Consider the following 21,749-nt stretch of genomic DNA (forward strand, 5'->3'; position numbering starts at 1 on the left):
ATAGTGACCTTTACAAGAATATCCGCTTCAAGTACGATAGGGGCAAATCAGAACAATCTGTGTGTAACCAAATGATCTTTTGTCAGTTTGTACAGTTGCATGTGACACAATGAAGTGAATGTGGATGGTAATGTCAGAACCAGCTTTAAAGGCACAACTAACCTTTTTTTGATCTTTCTGTTGAATAGACAGTATTAGACTAGACTCAGGTAAGAAATATTTCCCACTGTGGGTGGTTTATTCTATAATTTTTCTAAATGCTAGGAAGTATGAGAACTATTTTATTTTTTTTCAGTTGCGTAAATACCTGCCATAAATGACTTGGGAAGATGAAAAAGACACTGCTAACAACCACTAAGCCCCTGGTCTGCAGCTACTGAATCTTGCTGTTTCTGCCTGTGGACATGCTTTTAAGTCAGATGTGTTAATTTTTCACTGCTAATGACCTGGCTGGAGCCCAACCAAAGCTGCAAAGGTGGAATTTAAATCAATGGGCTGCCTTATTATTTCCAAGCAATTTTTTGTCATTGGTAACTTGTACAGAAGATCCTACACAGGAATATTTTGTGTCTCCTAATGCAGGTGGGGCTGGTGGCCAAACAACTTACAATTTACGAACTGAGGCAGTGTAGGGTGTCCAGATATGTGCAAAACACGACTCTGGAAACCCTTCCTCTGTTTTTCTTTTAAGATATAGGAAAACTGGGATTATGCAGTGAACTACAGAAGAGATAAAACTGATGATGAATATTTATCTATACTTTACTCTTTGCAGATAACTTTCCATGCTGTCTCCTGTTGACTTTTCATATATATGTAAGTTTTGTAATGATACATGTGCAGAACTCAGGCTTCCTAACCTGAGCCTTATTCCTGTAGGTAAAAAAATAATTAAAAAGTAGGACAGCTGGCATAGCATCAACTAAATTCTTACAAAAGTATATATTTTAGCTCACTTTTATAGGAACGGAAGATGCATAATGGCCTATTTAAAAAAACAAAAAAACAAAAACCACAACAAAAAAAAAAAGCAAACAAAACCAAAACAAGAAACCCAGCTTTAAATAGCCATATTGGTAATAATTTTAATTTCAGAAGATGATAGAAAAATTGGCTTTTGTGTTTAAAAACAAGCCAAAATGCATAGAAACTGATGACTGAACCTTCAGCTAAGTTATTGTAAAGAAACAGCCTGAGATTGCCTTTCAAGTCTCTTAAGCTGCTTGCAGGCACTGTGGTTTTTCTCTTCCTGTATTGTATTTGAGAAATTGGCTGTGGAGGATGTACTGGATGATCCAGGCTTCAAACAGATCTTTGACTTTGTCCCTTTCAGTCAGCCATCTCTGCAGTGAAGTATGACTTGGCATCAGCTTATCAGACTTATTTTCCTTTGACCTCTGGAAGGTGCTATTCTGTGATCAAAAGAGCAGCATGTTTGGTAGTCATGCCTTCTATGAGTTCCTCATGCTGGCTGTGCAGGCTCTGGAACAAATGAGTTCCACAGTGATTTTCTCAGGAATATGAAGAATAAAAAACAAACTCCAAAGCTACAAATCACACCAGTTTTGTTTAGAGGCACAGTTTGTGAATTGGATGGTGATTTGTCTGACATTTCACTTCTCATAGAGTGACCTTACCTTTGTGTACTCTTTCTGCCTGAAAATGAAGTGCAAAAACTGTGATCGCTCCACTACAAGTGACTGTCAGACAAATTACCATCCACCTAGCAAGCAGTTAAGAAACCTCTGATGTGTTTGCATGCCCATCTAGCATCTAGAGTACTTACTTTGTACACAGTGCAGTTCTGTTCTTTTTTAGTGAAACGTTATTTGGAGTCTCTTCTAAAGGAGAACTGCTAAGAAGACTACTGGATGGTGAGCCAGGTAGAGTTCCAACATTTGCACTAGTGATAATAGTTTGATCATTTTATCTGGACTATAGATTATGCTTTTTCCTTCAGCACTAGAGGCTTTGCCACGTTCAAGAGGCCTCATAAAGTTTTGTGCTAATAGATACTTCCCAAGAAGAATCACTTTCTGAATTTGTGTCACACATCTCTGTACTCCAGTACTGTTCTTGAGCTCATTTATTTGGATTGTTACTCTTTTTTACCTGTTTTTCTTTTTTATTAGTACTTGGCCAAGAGTGTGTGGGATGTTGTGTTTTTTCAGTTTTGAGTATTTTTGTCTTGTATCACAGTATCACAGTATGCTGGAGATTGGAAGGGACCTCAAAAGATCATCTAGTCCAATCCCCCTGCCAGAGCAGGAACACCTAGATAACGTTACACAGGAATGTGTCCAGGCGGGCTTTGAATGTCTCCAGGGAAGGAGACTCCACAACCTCCCTGGGCAGCCTGTTCCAGTGTTCCGTCACCCTCACTGAGAAGAAGTTCCTTCTCAAGTTTAAGTGGAACCTCTTGTGTTCCAGTTTGCACCCGTTACTCCTTGTCCTATCATTGTTTGCCACTGAGTAGAGCCTGGCTCCATCCTCGTGACACTCCCCCTTTATATATTTATAGACACTTATAAGGTCACCCCTCAGTCTCCTCTTCTCTAAACTATAAAGACCCAGCTCCCTCAGTCTTTCCTCATAAGGGAGATGCTCCACTCCCTTAATCATCTTGGTTGCCCTGCGCTGGACTCTCTCCAGCAGCTCCCTGTCCTTCTTGAACTGAGGGGCCCAGAACTGGACACAATATTCCAGATGGGGTCTCACCAGGGCAGAGTAGAGGGGAAGAAGGACCTCTCTCGACCTACTAACCACCGCCCTTCTAATGCATCCCAGGATGCCATTGGCCTTCTTAGCCACAAGGGCACAGTGTTGGCTCATGGTCATCCTGTCGTCCACTAGGACCCCCAGGTCCCTCTCCCCTACACTGCTCTCTAGCAGGTCGTTCCCCAACATATACTGGAACCTGGGGTTGTTCCTGCCCAGATGCAGGACTCTACACTTTCCCTTGTTATATTTCATCCCGTTATTCCCTGCCCAACTCTCCAGCCTGTCCAGGTCTCGCTGGATGGCAGCACAGCCTTCTGGCGTGTCAGCCACTCCTCCCAGCTTAGTGTCATCAGCAAACTTGCTGATAGTACACTCAATTCCCTCATCTAAATCGTTGATGAATATATTAAATAATACTGGTCCCAGTACTGACCCTTGAGGCACTCCACTAGTTACAGGCCTCCAACTAGACTCAGCCCCATAGACCACAACTCTCTGGCTTCTCTCCTTCAGCCAGTTCGCAGTCCACCTCACTACCTGGTCATCCAGTCCACACTTCCTCAATTTAGCCGTGAGGATGCTGTGGGAGACTGTGTCAAAGGCTTTGCTGAAGTCAAGGTAGACCACATCCACCGCTCTGCCATCATCCATCCACCGTGTTATTTCCTCATAGAAGGCTAAGAGATTGGTCAAACATGATTTCCCCTTGGTGAAGCCATGTTGACTGCCCCTCATAACCCTCTTATCCTTGATATACTTTAAGATGGCACCAAGGACAAGGTGTTCCATCACTTTCCCAGGGATGGAGGTGAGGCTGACCGGTCTATAGTTACCCGGGTCCTCCTTCTTGCCCTTTTTGAAGACTGGAGTGACATTTGCCTTCCTCCAGTCCTCAGGCACCTCTCCCGTTTCCCAGGACTTGGTAAAGATGATGGCGAGTGGTCTAGCAATGACTTCCGCCAGTTCCCTCAGCACCCGCGGGTGCATCCCATCTGGACCCATGGATTTATGGATGTCCAGATTGCTCAACTGATCTCTAACCCATTCCTCATCGACTAAGGCAAGTCGCTCCGTCGACCTGACTTCATCTAAGGTCTCAGGGGTACAGGGCTCTTCAGGACTGCCTGCGGCAGAGTAGACAGAGACAAAGAAGGCATTCAGTAACTCTGCCATCTCTGTATCTTCTGTCACCAGGGCACCCATCCCGTTCATCAGTGGGCCTACATTGCCTCTGGTGTTAGTTTTGTCTGCCATGTACTTGAAAAAGCTCTTTTTGCTGTCCTTGACCCTTCTTGCCAGGTTTAATTCTAAGGAAGCCTTAGTCCTCCTAGCTGCCTTCCTACATCCCCTAGCAGCAGCCTTATATTCCTCCCAAGTGGCCAGCCCCTCCTTCCATGACCTGTAAACTCTCCTCTTCCACTTGAGCATACCCAGCAATTCCCTATTTAGCCACACAGGTCTCTTGGCCCTCTTCCTTGACTTCCTACGTGTCGGGATGCTCCGATCTTGAGCTCGGAAAAAGCAGTCCTTGAATGTCAACCAACTATCTTGGGCCCCTTTTCCTTCAAGCAGCCTTGCCCACGGGATTTCCCCTAGCAATTGCTTGAAAAGGCCAAAATTTGCCCTGCTAAAGTCCAGGGTTGCAATTCTACTTGGTATTCTACTAGTCCTACCACACAAGATCCTGAACTCCACCATCTCGTGGTCGCTGCAACCAAGGCAGCCCTCTACCCTTACTGCTTCAACCAGACCCTCCTTGTTAGTGAGGATGAGATCCAGCAGCGCTCCTCTCCTGGTCGGCTCATCCACCATTTGCAGGAGGAAGTTATCATCCACACACTGGAGGAACCTCCTGGACTGCGGCTGGGTTGCCGAGTGGTCCTTCCAGCAAATATCAGGGAAGTTAAAATCCCCCACGACGACCACGGCCTGTGACTGTGAGGCCTCTCTCAGCTGCCTGTAGAAGGCCTCGTCAACTTCCTCACCCTGATCTGGTGGTCTGTAACAGACACCTACAACAGTATCCCCCCTGCCAGCCTGCCCCTTAATTCTCACCCACAGACTCTCAACTCGCTCATCATCTGTCCCCAGACAGAACTCGGTGCATTGTAGTTCCTCCCGCACATAAAGAGCGACCCCACCACCCCTCCTGGCTGGCCTGTCTTTCCTGAAAAGGACATAGCCCTCCATGACTATATTCCAGTCATGTGAGCTGTCCCACCAAGTCTCTGTAATTGCCACCAGATCATAGTCTCCTGACTTAACACAGGTTTCCAACTCCTCCTGCTTATTTCCCATGCTGCGCGCATTGGTGTACAGACATTCCAGGGAGCGAGCTGAGCACACCGATTTCACCCTAGGATTATAGGAGGCCTCCCAGTCTTCATTAATTCTGGAGCGCTGCCCCACTGGGGCAAGCCCAGCAACAACCCCATCCCCCTTCGAATCTAGTTTAAAGCTCTCCAAATGAGCCCTGCTAATTCGTGCCCCAGCATCCTTTTGCCTCTGTGAGACAAACCTTTCTCACTTGACATTGTCCAGACTGGTGCCCTATAAAACCAGCCATTATCAAAGAATCCAAAGCCCTGCCTGTAGCACCAGTCTCGTAGCCAATCGTTCATGAACTGAATCTTCCCATTCCTTCCCACATCATCAGTGGAAGATGGAAGGAGTGCAGAGAAGATCACTTGAGCCCCAGACTCTTTCACCATCCTCCCCAAGGCCCTGTAGTCTTTCTTCATCCCCCTCAGACTGCGGGAAGCAGCTTCCTCCCCACCTGTCTGGAAGACCAGCAGCGGGTAGTAGTCTGTCGGGTGCACCAGGCTGGGGAGCGCCCTGGTGATATCCCTGATCCGGGCTCCAGGCAGACTACACACTTCCCTATGATGAGGGTCAACTCTGCATATCGGGCCCTCTGTTCCTCTCAGAAGGGAGAATCTCTGTTGTTTTTTATGCATTGGCTTTAAGACAAGTTTGCTCTGTTATGTTCCCAAATACATCCCCCTTTTCAAGTTAGATGTGGGTTTTATTTTTTCCCCTAGGAAAAATACAGAGTTTAGAAAATGATAGAAAGAACTGAATCTTCTCAAAGGTCACACTCTCACCTATTTTCTTATCATTCATAGAGTTTTCCTGGCTACCATTCAGATCATTTTACCTTTCTGTAAGGTGTTCTGTTGTAAAGGTGTTCTGTTGTAAAGCCAGTCCGAAGTACGATACCTTTTCCTCTGTGATGGTAGCTTTCTCTATATTTGTTTTGGAACAGTCACTGGGGTAAGGTAAGGAGCAATAATGTGAAAGCGTAGTAGCATCTGTCCTCCACCACCAGCAGGATAGGCAAAATGTTAAAGCTATATCAAATTCAACTTCATTTGGAGCTTTATAATCTTCTCTATGGGAAAAGTTTAATAAGTGATAGTATATTAGGAAACCTTGAAGAAAGAGCAAATACCTGGCAGCTTTTTTGTCTTGAACTATAATGACAGTAAATTTTTGGCAACTGAGGAAATCTGTCTCTTTGATTACTTGGGTAACTGGTGAATGAACAATGCTCGTGGTTAGCAGCGACCTTACCCTGCTGAGCAGCTGGGGTTGTGTTTCAGGATCTTCTCTGAAGGCTTCTAGACAGACTGATCAGTGACCCGCTGAAAGGATTCCTTTGTGCAGGCACTGGGCATGCAATAACCCACCAAAGCTAGTGGATTGGATCTCAGATAATGTTGCCTTTTAGGGCCTAATGCTCACAGAGTAACTACGGTAAATTACCACTTCATGCACCACACATTTTAATGGATCCTCCATCAGAACGTAAGTGCTTTGAAGTGATGAAAAAAAAAAAAAATAAACTTACTTTAAGATAAAAACATACTCAAAGGAAAAATCTGAGAGGATTGAGAGACTCCCAGCAGTGGAAGTCACGTGCAGTATCATGGCCTTAACTAGTGCGCCCGTGGGAGCTCTTGCTGTGGTCAGTAGAGAGAAGGATAAGCATGGTTTAGGGAATATGTGGTACATATGAGTATTCTGATGATACAAATTTTTTTATGGAATCACCTATTTCTCTAGTAACTACGAAGAAGAAATAAATAGATGGTTTATAAATCTACATGTACAGTGAGACTAGTTGAATCCCATCTCTGCTGTATTTACTGAGGCTTCACAGAGCCTCAAGCATCTTTTTGAACTAATAGAGCCTCCCAGAGTCTAGCACATAGCAATGAGGGTTATTCTGAATATGTTAAACACTAACTAGTGATGTTCTTATTTTTACTCTATAAAGGGTTAAAAAAATTCTAAAGATTTGATTGTAAATAGCCTGCAGGTGATATGTAAAGGGCTGATTCTTCAGTTAACTCTTTTCATATACATGGAACCTGGCTGATTTTTAACATGGTATTGTCTGAGGAGTCATATGGCTAGGTAGAATTCCTTGAATATAAAATCAAGTTTCTTTAGATGCAGCAAAACAGTTAGCTGTTTCAAGCCTAGCTTGAAGTACTCAAGTAGACACATGATGCCACAGACAACTTTAAATACAGGTGCTTTAAGTACTTTTTACTGGATCAGGGCCTGCCTATGTTTACATCAGTCTCTCAATTTGGGTGTGAGCAGCAAATGAACCAAGGAGAAAAGCTCTGAGAAAAGCTTTCTGGCCAAAGAACATGAAAGTCAAATTTGGTTCTGCATTAAATTCTCAAACAATCCAAATGATGAGATAGATTATTACTGGCACTTTGTATAGCCATTGTATGTAAAGAGGATTATGTAATGCATACAAAATAAAAGCTTTCAGTTAAAAAAAGAAAAAACAACAAAAAAAATTAGAAACTTATTACCATATGAAAGTTATCAGTTTATTTACTCCATACCAAATGTGCTTGAAGTGTGATTGTCTAAAAGACTTAAAAATACATGATCATACTAAAGTAAAAGCATTTATAATTTATATTAACATAATCAGTGCTTGTACCTGTAAGTAGTCAATTTTGCTTTTAAGTAATTTTAATTATTCAGTTTATGTTGTAAGGAGTTTTCTGTGAAAACAATGGATACAATAAGACTGTATGATCTATTAGAGTTAAGAAATATTAAGTAAAGTGCCATTTACTGATTAGGTTTCTTTAAGAAATGGAGGAAGGAAAGGGGAGACTTTGTTACCCAGGACATGGAGAAGGCTGAGGTACTCAATGACTTTTTTGCCTTGTTCTTCACTGGCAAGTGCTCCAGCCACACTGCCAAGTCACAGAAGACAAAGGCAGGGACTGGGATAATGAAGAACCACCCACTGTGGGAGATCAGGTTTGAGACCATCTAAAGAACCTGAAGGTGCACAAGTCCATGGATCCTGATGAGATTCAAGCACAGGTCCTGTGAGAGCTGGCAGAGGAAGTGGCTAAGACACTACCCATCATATTTGAGTAGTTGTGTCAGTCTTGTAAAGTTCCTGCTTGCTGGGAAACGGGAAATATAACCCCTGTTTTTAAACAGGGTGGTTAGTGTCACCTCTGTGTCCAGCAAGATCATGGAACAGATCCTCCTGTAAATGATGCTAAGGCACATGGAAAAGGAGCTGACTGGTGACAGCCAACGTGGCTCCATTAACAGCAAATAATGCCTGACAAGGTATGCCTTGTGAATGACCATCTTTATGATTGGTGTTCTGATTTGTAATCTCTTTCATTTCATAGGTTTACTCTGGATATGTTAGCTCTAGCATCACAACCATTTTTGAGCCAAAAATAAAACGAAATGGGCAAACACAGCAGTGAGGATTTTAAATGAGAAAGAAATGAGACTTCATTACAGATAGTGTAATAGGAGTTCCACTGAAATCAATAGGCATTTGCACATGGACTAATTCTACCGGAACAGGGCTCTAAATAACCCTATTATAATTTATTTGGCTAGAGAGTCAAATGAGCACCTGTAAACTGCTGTTCTGAAACAGTGAAGTCATTTTTCCAGTGAAAATATAGAATACCGTTAGTTTGGTATTCCATAGCTTATTCAAGAAAAGATTTAAAATAAATTTTAATGGAACCTGTGAAGGATTTTCATATTTTGGCTTACAAATCACTGTAATTGCTAGATTTTTCAGAAACAGCTTGTTAACTTAACAACTTTTTCTTACTCTAATCTATGGAAGAGTTGGAATAATATACGCAAATATCTATGAAGTGTCAGGAAAGAGTCAATACACTTGACTTCTGCGATATGCATGTACTGAATAGAGCAGGTCAAGCGATCTATTGTATATAACTGGTTTGGGATTTAATCAGTTTTTCTGTCTGTGAATTATCCATAACCTGTTTTTTTTTATATGAATGTGTGTGTTTTATGTAGTTCATCAAATACTCTTACAATCACATTAACCTGATTTTTTTATATGAATGTGTGTGTTTTATGTAGTTCATCAAATACTCTTACAATCATATTAAGCTTGTAGAATTTTACAAGTGCTCCTCTGAGTATAATTTGCAGAATGAGATATTCATGTTGGTTACCCTTCATACTAAGTGTTTCTATCCTGTTATTTTTTGACCTCATGTCTGCAAACAAGACCACTGGAATAACTGCATCTTTATAAAGATGGTACTAGTTAAGAAGAAAAAGCAAGTGTAATGAATCTTTAAGCCTTTGCAGTCTGTTTTTTGTACTTCTGTACTGCAGGGGTAACATACATAGCATTACCTGCACAAGGAATTTAAGCTTTTTCTTGAGCAAGAAGGCATAAGCCAGATTTATGTGACACCTTCTCGATACCTAGACACTATAAGAAACAGCTGCTTTGGAATCTTTCCTCTCTGAGCATAGTAAAGCTCCTTGTGAAGCAAAATGGGCGGTCAGATTTTACAAAGATATTCTGTATTCAGTATTGCCATTTTGATAGTCTTTTTAATAGGACTTCTTTTGCCTAAATATAGAAATCAAATATACGATAGTTTCAAAAGTCTTGAGCTGTCTCTCTTTTTTAAGGTCTCAATGTGCATGTAGTCGTATTTCAAAATATTTTCATCACATCTGCAAAATGTTTTTTTACTGAGCGTCTTAAGGAAATGGTGGTTTAAGACATCTCTGTGCATCACTCTCTCCAATAACTTTTGAAGCTAGCCAGCCAGTTTCTATCAGATGGGAAAGAAAGGTTGAAGTTTCAACATTCTTAACTACCCCCTGCCCCACTCCGAATTGGTAAGTGGAATGCAAAGAGAAAAAAAGCTACCATCTCCAGGGAAAAAAAGCCTGGTAGCACTGACATGTTATACATCCTGTGTGGCAGCAGCTAGCTTGCTGTCTTATGTGTGGTTTTATTTGTGTTTATTGTAAGAGTCAGAATTTATTGTGGTGTTCTGAGAAGGCCCTGAAGGCATTGAGCTGTATCAGACTAGTCTTTGTTATTTACACAGTTGATGGCGGTTTTGTTTGTTTTGTTTTGTTTTTAAAAGTCAAAATCCTCAAGTGTCCATTTGAATACAGGAAGAAAGAAAAAACCTCATGTTATTGCATGTTTCATGATAAAGCTAATTTCTGCTAACATCACTACTCTCCCAGTTGTGATTTCAGGTAAGGTGGATGAAATAAGTAAGTTGGCTAATGGAATACAACTCTAGAGGCCACACAAACACTGGATACCTTGGAGACAGTGCTCAGATGTCTGGATGTATCCTCCCTGCTAATGCTTATCCTTTACTACTCATTTCCTCACATGGTGCTTTAATATCGGATATTTCTAGGGGACATCAGTACCTTCTTGTACTACTAGAAGAGTGTTAATGAGGTTAGGAAAATAACTTTTCATTTCTATTCAAGAAAGGAAAAAAAAGGAACTAACCTTTGTGTTTATTCACATAGAACAAAATGTCACTTTAAGCAGATTTTTTTTTAGGTAATCCATTTAAGACTGGATAACCATCATCTGAAAAATATGAGCTTTCTGCAAAGAAAGAGTGCAGTAGGGAGTGGAGACCACAGGCTGAAATTCAGTTCATGTGCTGTGAAATACAATCACTTTTGGCTTCTCTCTCCTTACCTTTCTATTTGGATTCTGCTGGCTTAAATTTGTATGAAAGTGTCAATCCAATCTTCACTTTTTGGGAGGGTGGTTTATTCCCAAATATCAACACATTTCTGCAGCAGCAGTTTCTTGCTTTTTAAGTAGAAAGGGAAGAATAAAGTCTTGTACAGTACAATGCACACAGATTCTTCCATGCAACAGCAGCTAGTACATTTTCTGCATAGAAAGATAATAGATAAGGAAAAGTTATAAAAAATTAGACAACTTTAAAAAAAAATAAAAAAAATATAATGACTTTTAAAAGTAGGTGATAGATAAGGAACACAGAGAAATGCTAACTACCCAGAAACATCTTAGGGAACAGAAGCACTGATAGCAGGGTTTTTGTAGGAGTTTTATTTCTAAAAGGTTAATTTTCAAGACCAAAGTCTATTACAGAATTGATATTTAAAATCATTACTGTTGGTTTACATTTAAGTGACAGCACATCTTCAAATCCTTCTCTGATGAAGGCATTAGGAAAAGGAATATTAGATGATAATAACAACACCTTCTTTAATCATTTAATAACTACAAAGAGTAATGAGGAACAGTTGCTGTATTTGTGAGTTTGGCTTTTAAAAGATAGTGAAGCAGTTTTACTAGGGTAAGAATGTATGGCATTTGGCGATATCCTACCTGTGTCATAAAATAAAGATAACCAGACAGGTTTTGTTCTATTAAAATAGGGAAGTTAAACAAAATACAAGTGTTAAGGGATTCTTTCCTCACTACACTGGAGAATAAGCCGTAATTCTTCCACGTCCTTGAGGTATGTCAAATTGTAAAGCAAGTATATTAATATGATGCCAGGATAGCTAATCTTGGATCGCAGGATCTAGAGGAGATCAAAGGAAGATGATCTTTACCTGAATGATGGGAAGCCACATGCTTTCCCAAGCATTTATGGAATTAGAAGTTTTATAGTTTAGTTAGACGTACTCTGAGGGAAAGGGTAGTAAACTTAAACAGCCTTCTGAGTTTAATCACTTTGTTGGGCAGTCTCTCAATGTTTGGTGAGTTTGTCACATACTGGCTTAGAGAATGCATAATATTGCTGCTGTATTAAATGAAATAACATTATTCTGCTGGTTCTCTTGACCACCTGGGATTAACAAATCCATGTCCTCTTCAGATGAAAATACCTGTTCAAAGCAACTCAGAAATCCTTAACAGCCCCCTTTCTCACCTTCAATAGTTCTGCCAAACCATCTTTCTCACACTTAGCCATGTATTATCTCTCTTACTGTCATATATTCTTGACAACATGATTGCTTGCAGTGACTGCTTCCACTTTGGATAGTTCTGATAAAGAATATAAATATCTGCAAGGTACATACTGCAAACAGATCTTTGAGTAACTGATCTGTGATCCTGTGCCTAGTGTGTGGGCAAGTTAAATTGTTCAAAAGTCATTTGAAATCACACAATGAGAACAGCAAACTGCTTAACTAAGTACAAAATGACAAATAAATTGCTTGCCTGAAATTCCACCCTCTTACCCTTTTCCATGCTCAGACCTGTGAGCAGGCATCTCTATTTGCACCACCTCCACTCTAAAGAAATATTTCCTAATGGTAGGTGCTTCTAAGCAGCTTCTCTAAGAAGTGAGCATGCATCTGTTTTTAAAGCAGAGCTGGGTGGGAGTGATTGTTGTAGGGCTGCTGCTTTGCTTCATACGTATTTTCATTAGCCCCAGGAAAGTTATGTGAATCACACAGTATTCAGAGTGGGGCTGCAATCTCAACAGCAATCTTAACTTTGCCCTAGAAGCTGATCCACTATGTAGAAAAGGATTCAATCGTCACAAGAAAGGAGATAGCCCAAGTAAGACCATGAATCACATAGTTTAAGCATTCCTGCAGAAGGAGCAATATTAGCATCTACTCTCTGCTTACAGCAGCATTTGTGCAATTTACAGTCAACAGTCAGTGGCTACAAGACAAACAACCCAGGGAAGAGGACCTGAGTTATTAGATGAAAGCTTACTGAATGCTGTTTTCATAATTTCTCTGCATTTTTGGACAAAGGGGGACTGTTTGTATCACTTGACATTAGCACTTTGCTGAAGGCATTTAATTTAGCCAGCAAAATTATCTTAGCAAGGCTTCTGCAGTTGTCAGCAGAGAGACAGTCCTTCTGAATACAATTCAGAGCCTGTTTGCTTTTTGCTTTAAATTGCCATTTTCATTGCCTGCTAGGGAAGCATTGCCTCCTATTTTTTTATGCCACATTAGGTACTTTCAGACCCTCACACAAATATCCAACTGGTGTGTTTTGGCTGTACAGTGAAAAGCTGTACTGGATTATGTTGCTTGCGTACTGGTTTGCCTTAAAAGTGTCAACACCTTTTAAGTGAGGCAGTTCTGGGCATAGAAAGCACCTGTCAGATTAAGAAGCAGTAATAATAACTTGCAAAAGAACATAGCTGGTAAATCCAACATGGAATATACCCCCACTCAAGGTATCTTCAAGCTAGGCAGGTGCTGAGTTAGGGGTTTCAGGACTGTAGCTTTGGATTTGGTATTTCTACCTTAATCCTGCAGTTGGAGCCCTAGGTTGCTTGAGCTGACTTTGTGTGCTCTGATGCTTTAAATTGGCAATCTAAATTTCAATGCTAGGGTGCTTGGACCCAAGTTATCCAAAACCAGTATCCTTTTATTTCCTTACCTGTTGTTTCATTGCTGCTGTTACAGATGTACCTTATAGTGGGATAGATCCTTCAGCTCTTGATCATGCCCCAGGAAGTTAAGAGGTGAAGCTGCTGAGTTCTTTGTGCAGTGCTGTGTTGTTTGCTTTAAAATACATTATCTTCTTCATGTAAAGCAAACCAGACTGTCCAAACAAGGAAGGGAGAGGGAAATAAAAAGACCTTAATTTGAGCCTTGCTAAGAAACTCAGGTAAATGAGTCTGTCACTAGGAAAGGACAAAATGAATAGGGAAAGACATTGGATTTTCAAGGTTCTCAGAGGGCATTAAAACAGTAGAAGTGAAAAATAATAAAATTATAAGAAGTGCTTGAGAATGTCTCTAAAATATTAATTGGGTGCTAAACATGAATGGCACATGCACAATACTTCCTCTCAATAGCAGTAACCTGAAACGTCCACCTCCTGTCTCTGCCAGCCTTTAGAGTGCTCTTCCCCTTTGCAGCTCCTTTCCTTTGATACACTTTGACAGAAGAATCAATGCCTGTGGCTGCTTGCAGGGTGGCTTGGTAGCTGTAGACCCCCTATCAGTCTGTGATCTATTTTTTAAGAAATGGCATTTGTTCCTCTGAATGGCATCCTGCTGGTGTTTGCTCAAACCTCTTGCCTGGCTGCTGGCTGTTCTGTAAGTCTAGAGCTCTCCTGTTGGTTTGGTGGAGACTCAGGTTGGTAACAACTGTGCTTTTACTCCCTTTTCATTCACCTGAAGCTCTTAGGGTCATACTTGCTCAAACAGCACAATGGAGTCTGATTGTAATGTCACTTAGCAGGTTATACCCACATGGCACTGAATTCATATCTGAAAAAGGTCAAGAGACTGGGTTCACAGGCTGTGTGCTAATGGATCTGGTAACTGCCTGAACCTCTTTGCTGGCTTCTTCAAGTTGAATGCTCCATCACATGCCTTCTGCTCAGAGGTATAGAGTGGTGACAGACCCACCCGGGAAAAACAAATAGCTGCTTCCTTCCAGATGGTATTCTAACACAGGATAAATTGTGTTCAAAATAGAGTTGCAAGACTCAAGGGCAAAGAGTGTAAGCACAGTGAAACATTGACTCTTTCCCTGTGTGCCCTGTCCCAATTCTTTGGGACAGCAAGAGGGAGTGTTTCAGATCCAGGAGTTAGAAAGCAGGAATTTTATTTGTTGAAGGCACACTATAATTGAAGAGGAGATTTTTAAATAATACTTTGGGTTAAAACTGAAAATTGGGCTTCATGCACTTTGTACTGCATGTGTCCTTAAATCATCCCTCATGCAAGACCTGAAGACTTGAAGCTTGTAAAGAGAATTTGCATCACTTGAATTGTATTTTCAGCTAATTTTTGAAGGCTGAATACAGGAAAATAATTTGAATGGAATATAATACACCTTAAAACAAGAGATTTGGGGTGTTTTTTTTTTTTGTTGTTGTTGTATTACTGGGTATTCAGGAAAAAATAGATTAATTTGCAAGAACTGCAGAACTCAACAGACATTAATGGAAAGATGTTTCACCTAAGATAGTATTTTTTCCATTAAAAATTAATTAGATTATGTTTATGTTTCTCTCACTGAAGGTTGTTTACTTGTGTAGTTAGTGCATTGGAATTGTGTAAATTCGTCTGGCAGTTTAGTCTGGTCAGAGACAGCACTAATGATACTAAATGAAAAACAGGAGAAAATATCAGACGCTATCATGGAGTGTGAAAGCCGTATTTACAGTGTTTATTTCTGGACTACTTAGAAACATGCTAGCAAAGTATTATGTTACTCATAAAGCTACATTGTATATTTTATACTCACACATGGCTGAGGATGGGGAACTTCCACAAACTTTGATGTGGAATGAAGTAAGAGGACTGTTACGGCTGGCAAGGCATGACAGAGCAGGAGGAAGAACTTTATAGGTGTCCAGAAGCACTGGTACTACTGTTACAGATTTAAAATGAAATTGAGCTACAGAGCAGGCAAACAGCTAAGTGTAGTGAACATATCACTATCTGTATGTGTTGAGTCATCCCCACTTACCTCAGCTCTTTAGTTCTTTTTTAAGTGCAAAAATATTTCCTGATGGCAAATATTGGCACTGGCATGAGTACCACTGTGCCTGGGCTTGGTCTGTCTGCAGGTTAGCCCAAAATAAACTGCAGCTCCTTTCCTGTCCTTCCTGTAAGAGCGTGAAATTATTTCTGTATGCAGACCAAACAAAAAGCAATTAGCTTTGGACTGCTGTCAAACACTTACTAAAGCAACTTACTTATGAATACTGCCACCCCCCACCTCCCTCACCCCCCGCAAACTTCTGCTGCTTCTATTAAAACTTTTGTTTCTGTCTCCATTTAGTGGGACAAGTACAAATTTCTCACCAATAATGTATTTAACGAAAAAGGGTGTTTGACACTGGATTTTTATTTTCCATAGAGGAGTGTGCCTACAAGTAGAGGATTAGTCATTTAAGCTTTCTGACTGCAATTTACATTGCAAATGTAAACTATCAGAAGGAAACACCTGTAAGTATTAAATCATGCAAGTGCTGATTTTCAACCAAATCAATAATTTGTAACAGGACAATGAATTTGTACCATCCAATCAGAACAAAGAAGGACTATCTTCTTATTATCATAAAATCAATAAAAATACTTGCACAGCATTCTTTTAGCTAATTTCTCTTTCATTCTGCGCCATAAAGATAACAAAGTGTGGTGTTCTCTAAGAATGTATTGTTTTATTCTGTATGTTTTTCATCACTATATTCTGGAGTATATTGGTTTTTAATTTGCTGATGGAAACCATCAATTAGAATTAGCTTGAGTGCTGTGGGAGGATAACTACAATAGATGTGAAGGCAACAGAATAGTATTCAGCATAAGTTAATGATGCATTTATTGTGCATGTCATTAACTTGGTGCAGGGCTTATTCTATAAGCAAATAACTTGTATCAAAGCAAAAAACAGTTGTATCAAAAGCTGGGAGTGTAGGAGGATTTGATTAGGGATCCATCAAATTATAGTCACTCAGAATGAAGGACTCTGCTTCTTTGATAAAAGTCTGATTAAAAGAAATAATATTTTTCCAAATGTCAACATTCTATGTACAGTTACAGCCTGTGCAAAAATATTCTGACGCTCATGTCATTTACTGAGCCTGTCTAAGTCTCATAAAGCTTTCTGTGGAAAAAAGTACAAAAAAGCTTAGACAAAGAGGAACTGCCTTATGCCTTTTATAACTTTTTAAAATACTTTCCATTCTGGAATTCCATAAGCCTATATTGTGCATTTGTCACCATTTCTAACTGAGAAAAAAATACCTTCCTCATTATGCATCCAAACCTTCTAATGAAATTTCCTATGTTAAGGTTTTGATTATGCTGTTTTTCTACTTCTTAAATCAAGACAGTTATCATAAAAACAGTGATACCTTTAGCTATAAGTAGAAATTGTCATCAGGATAAAGAAGGAGCCAGACTTCAAGTTACCATCACTGTAGTAGCTTAACAGTGATAGTTTCATTAGTGCCAGTATATCACTAGCAATAGTGAAAATTTGGTGCTTATTGAAGTTTGAAAAAAATATCTACATGCCCAAGTCAGTGTCTGCTCAAAGTTTTTTTCTTTGTGGACACACAGACAAATCCTGGACACTTTAACTCAGTAAGACAGGGAGGGGATATGGATTTTCCCACAAGAATGGATGCAAACAGATACATTTATTTTCATGTGAAAATGTGTTTAATATACATATAATACCTAGATAGGTATATTACTTATTCTATGCTTATATATTAAAAAGTCTTAAATCATAAGGTGTTTGAAATTTGAATTTTCTTATTTTCTTTCAGTGCAGGAATCCAGAAAAGGACAAGGCAATCGATTCTCTTGTTTGGGATTTTTGCACAGAAATGGCCTTATCACCAATGGAAAAGGTATTAACCAGTCACAATGTGTTCTCTGTGAACCACTAATACTGTGTATTTCTGAATCCACTAATGTATTGTGATGTTCCTTAAGCTCATAAAACAGGCAGACTTTTTGAAGATTTACCATCCAGTTGCAAAAATGAAAAGAAAATAAAGCTGTGTAATTAAGTCAGCCAGGATGGATTTGAACAGCCAGATCGATGTAGAGCCCTTCCTGCCATGCACTGTACAGTAGGTATGTAATTTCTAATTAATATTTAAAACACAGTTGACTTGTACTTGATATTTAACTTATAGCTTTAAGCAAAGTATGTAATCTAACAGTAACATGAATGATTTCTCCATGAAAGGATCTGCTGCCTTAAAATTGTGGAAAACAGGAAACACAAGCACAAAGGTTGCTTTGTTCTCTTTTTCAATAAAAAGAAATATTTTAATCTCTTACTCTTTTTCTTTTAACTTCATGAAATTTCTATGTGAGACAAGAGCAGCAGAGTAATTGGGGCAGTAATAGCCTTTAAATTGAAACTTGTGAAACAGAAAGGCTGAAATCTGTAGGAATTCCGTGCAGGCTGACAATTTCTGAGTGTTGCCTTTAAAATCCGACTGTTATGCCAGAACTCTGACTCAGTGATGAAGAAAATGATCTCCTCATGGTTGAGAGTAATTTAATCAGGACTGTAAAATTTGAGTCTGGTTTACCCCAAAATAGTCTGCACTTTGTAAAGCCAGCTAACAAATTCCTTAATTAGAATTAGATTTATTTACTTATTCATTTTGAGTGTTGAATTGGAACTAATAATAAAACATTAAAACAAACAAACAAACAAAAAAAACCCCCTAGGCCTATCTGCATATGAACACAATAGAATTATTTTAATAAAAGCAACAGAACAGAACCAGTTTGGCAATGTATGCTATATTTATCCCTCTTGTCTGGAGGAAAAGAAAAAGTACCTCAGAAATATCCCTCCTGGTCATTTAGAAGGAACAAAATGCAGGTTTGTATCGCTTAAAAAATCAAATCTGAGCATGTACCATTTCTCCCTCTTATCAGGACACATTTTAGCAGCACTGACTCTGTGGCTGGAGCATGAAGGATCTCGAACCACTGTGTGAACTATATCTTGAAGTACTTCTGAGCTTATAGTTTTATCTCACAATCTACTGTATAGAGCTGAATGAAGAGGTTTGTTCCGATTTGATTTCTTGTTGGTGGGAAGGGATATGCTATTTTGCGATTTTTCGCTGAGTATGCCCTAATAGGGGATGAACAATAAGGCTCCTTAAAAAAAAGGGGGGAGCTTGTAAGCATTTTTTACTTTACCTTTGTTGTGGCTTCTCTGAAATTATTTTCTGTCTTGCCACTTTAGATCTTCTTGATGTAGGAATTCATCCAATCAGTCATATGGCTAGCCTTTTAGAAAGAGTATTATGAGTTCTTAATGACCCATATATAGGGTCCTCTGTAAACTGTAGGAGATAGTCTTGAGAAGGAACTGTAAAACTGTAGGAACAAAAATTTTAACAGTATGATTTAACCTTGGAAATTGCTTTTAGGTTTTTGTTGGGTTTTTGGTGTGTTTTTTTTTTTTTTTTTTTTTTTTTTTTAGGAAGTCTAATTAGGGAAGGAAAAATCCTCAACCTGTAAATGTCAAGTTTTAAACTTTTAACAACTGTGAAATATGAAAGGAAGTCTGTTTTGATAGTGGGCTGTGTAAAAGAAAGAGAATAAATAATGAGCTGTGCTTGAAGTGGCAGACTGGATTCAGTGTCTTTCATGGAATGACAGGCAGTGCTGACTTATCATTTATTGACAGAGGAGGCCGGTGACATCTTCTCACAAACTGAAGCAACCTTGATGTAATCATTAATAAAGTAGTGGTAAATTTTTACCAATGCAAGATAATAACTTTTGTTTTGAGCTTGGACACATGCTAATTTGAGCAAATGGCTACATGTTGAAAGAAAGATGGGGGGGGGGGAGGTGGAAGCAACAAAATGTTAGAAAACGAATCATCACCATCAGTGAATAGGTACTCCAAAGGCAATGGGAAAAGATCCCAATACCGTACCAGCAGGTTCCTGTCACAGAACACTGATACAATTTATTCCCTCTTGAGACTTCAGAAATGTAATCACACATGGAAATCTCCTTTGCACAGGCAAGTCACACTGGTGTGAAGAGAAGAAAATGGAACAGAGAGAATGTGAATTTTCCTGGTCAGGTTGTGTGAATGACTAAGAGTTCATAGAAGTTGCTGTGATATTTGGTTAAAATCAGGCTCCCTGCTTAACACGAATTTATTTTCCTTGTTTGTTTGTTTCTGTCAGGTTATTTAGGCTAGATACTGCCGAAAAAGAACTGTCATGTGCAGCGCGCAAGATCACACTCATCCAGGCACGAGGACGTGTTTTTGAGTGCCACCTGCTGGCTTTTTGTCTTTTAGCCGTTCACAGACCGGGACGTTTTTCTGAAGGTGGATGTTCTGTTGTGTCAGGTGCCAGTTCCTGAATGAAGCGTTAGAGAATACGCTTCTCATGCCTGCCAGCTGTTTTAGGGAGATGCAGATTGAAAGACAACAACTACATTTGTGTTCCAAGACTTTCCTGGTGTCCGTGTTTCACTGAATAAAACTCTGGGTACTGCTGCTCATCTGCTCATCTTTGCTCTTCTGTTCTATGCCCCCCCCCCCCCCCCACCCCCCCCCCCCCCCCCCCCCCCCCCCCCCCCCCCCAAAAAAAAAAAAAAAAACAAAAAAAAAAAAAAAAAAAAAAAAAAAAAAAAACCACCAAAAAAAAAAAACAAAACCAAAAAAAAAACAAAACAAAAAAAAAAAACATGAGAAATAGGCAGTGGGGTTCATTATCCTGAATAGGAACAGTTTACACTGAAAGCATGCTGTCTGCATTGATGTGTGAGAGAGCTTTTGTGAACTTGATCTGTTCAGTGTCTGAGTGTCACTAAGTAAAAATGCAGTAGAAATCATGCCCCTGTTACTGCTTCTCTAAAGGACTTTGCTTTCAGGATCCTACCCACCATTAATGCATGTGCTCCGCTCAAAAGGGGGGAGAATAGGCACTCCATAAAAACACATTTTGCGGAAATCTAGGTATGCAATAACTATTTGGCTGTAACTGCAGTTGGAACACAGCAACTGGGCTGTTGGTAAAACAAAACAGAGATTATCCTTTGCAACGGTCTATTCTGAATAGACACTGTCTTCTACTGTGGGTGGGAAGTGCCATGATGGAAAGTACTTGTTTGTTCTCCCGATTCCCATAGAGAGCAGGCAGGAATAAAGTGACTGGTAACTCAAATCCATGTAACTCCCACTGGATTTCTATTTACAAACTGCCAGAAGACAAGCTGTCTCTCCCAGTGGCATTCTCTGAGGAGGCCTCTGTGTTGTCTGTGACATTCATTACACACGTGCCTGCACAGCACCTGCCAGTCACTCTCACCCAGAGAGACACTCCTCACTTCCTGAGACATTCCATGAGCTAGATGAACAAATTTAAAAATACAAAATGCTGGAACTGAGTGAGACATTTATAACTGAGCAAGCACTGCTAATGTAGGCAAGCATATACTGCGATATAGACTACTCGTTCTGTGATTTTGTATTTTTGCAGTGCTTGTTCAGATGTCTCTGTTTTGAAATAATTTCAGATGTACATTCCTTTGTTTTTTTTAGCACTGAGAATGGAAAGCGTGGTGTGTGGCTTTTAGTTTTTTGGTTTTGTTGTTGTTTTTTTTTGTCCTGTTTTTATTTTTCTGGTTTGATAGCTAGAAACTACAGGGTTTTGCCGTTGCACTTGGGCCTGTGACCAGCCCCAAGGCATCTCATCTGAGTCCTATGCTAGTTTTGACTAAAATTTAATTAAACTAGGGGTGTCTGGAGTGAAATGTTTCGGGTCAGTTCATTGGCATTTTTTGATAAAATTTTCCAACATTTGAAAAAGTCTGGCTTACAGGGACAGAGAAAGCAGCTGTAATATATAATGAAACAAATGGAAAAAAAAAAAAAAGAAGTTCATATCAATGAATAAATGAATGTAAATGAGAAGTTAGGAACTGAAGACGTTTGTAAAAGAAGCAGAAGGACACAAGGAGGAAACTATGGTCATTGGAATTAAGGACTTGAAAAAAATTTTTAAGGAGGAAAAAATTCCATTGATGGTGTTAGCTTGCGGAAAAGGCTGAAATTGTGTGTAATACTGCAGGAAAAACAGAGGGAGTCAACATTACTGCTACATACTTAACCAGCTACTTTTCTCAGTTCTGTGCTAACCTGACCCTCTTTTTAGTGAAGATAACTAGTTTCCTAGCTCAGTGGTATTCAGTGATACCATCTGTGTGGATGTAGGA

At 39.7% G+C, this 21,749-nt stretch overlaps 1 long non-coding RNA gene across 1 annotated transcript; it reads left to right on the top strand.

The window, feature by feature from the left end:
* The first annotated feature begins 1,855 nt into the window (after positions 1-1,855).
* LOC134160068 (uncharacterized) lies at positions 1,856-20,056 on the top strand. Its single transcript, XR_009963420.1, has 3 exons — positions 1,856-1,883; positions 17,358-17,612; positions 19,721-20,056. It is a non-coding gene; the product is annotated as an uncharacterized LOC134160068 (long non-coding RNA).
* The last annotated feature ends 1,693 nt before the right edge of the window (positions 20,057-21,749 follow it).

This window comes from Pezoporus occidentalis, unplaced genomic scaffold (assembly GCF_034315485.1).
Source record: "Pezoporus occidentalis ecotype Australia unplaced genomic scaffold, CSIRO_AGI_Poc_V1 ctg156, whole genome shotgun sequence".
NCBI classification, from domain to species: Eukaryota; Metazoa; Chordata; class Aves; order Psittaciformes; family Psittacidae; genus Pezoporus; species Pezoporus occidentalis.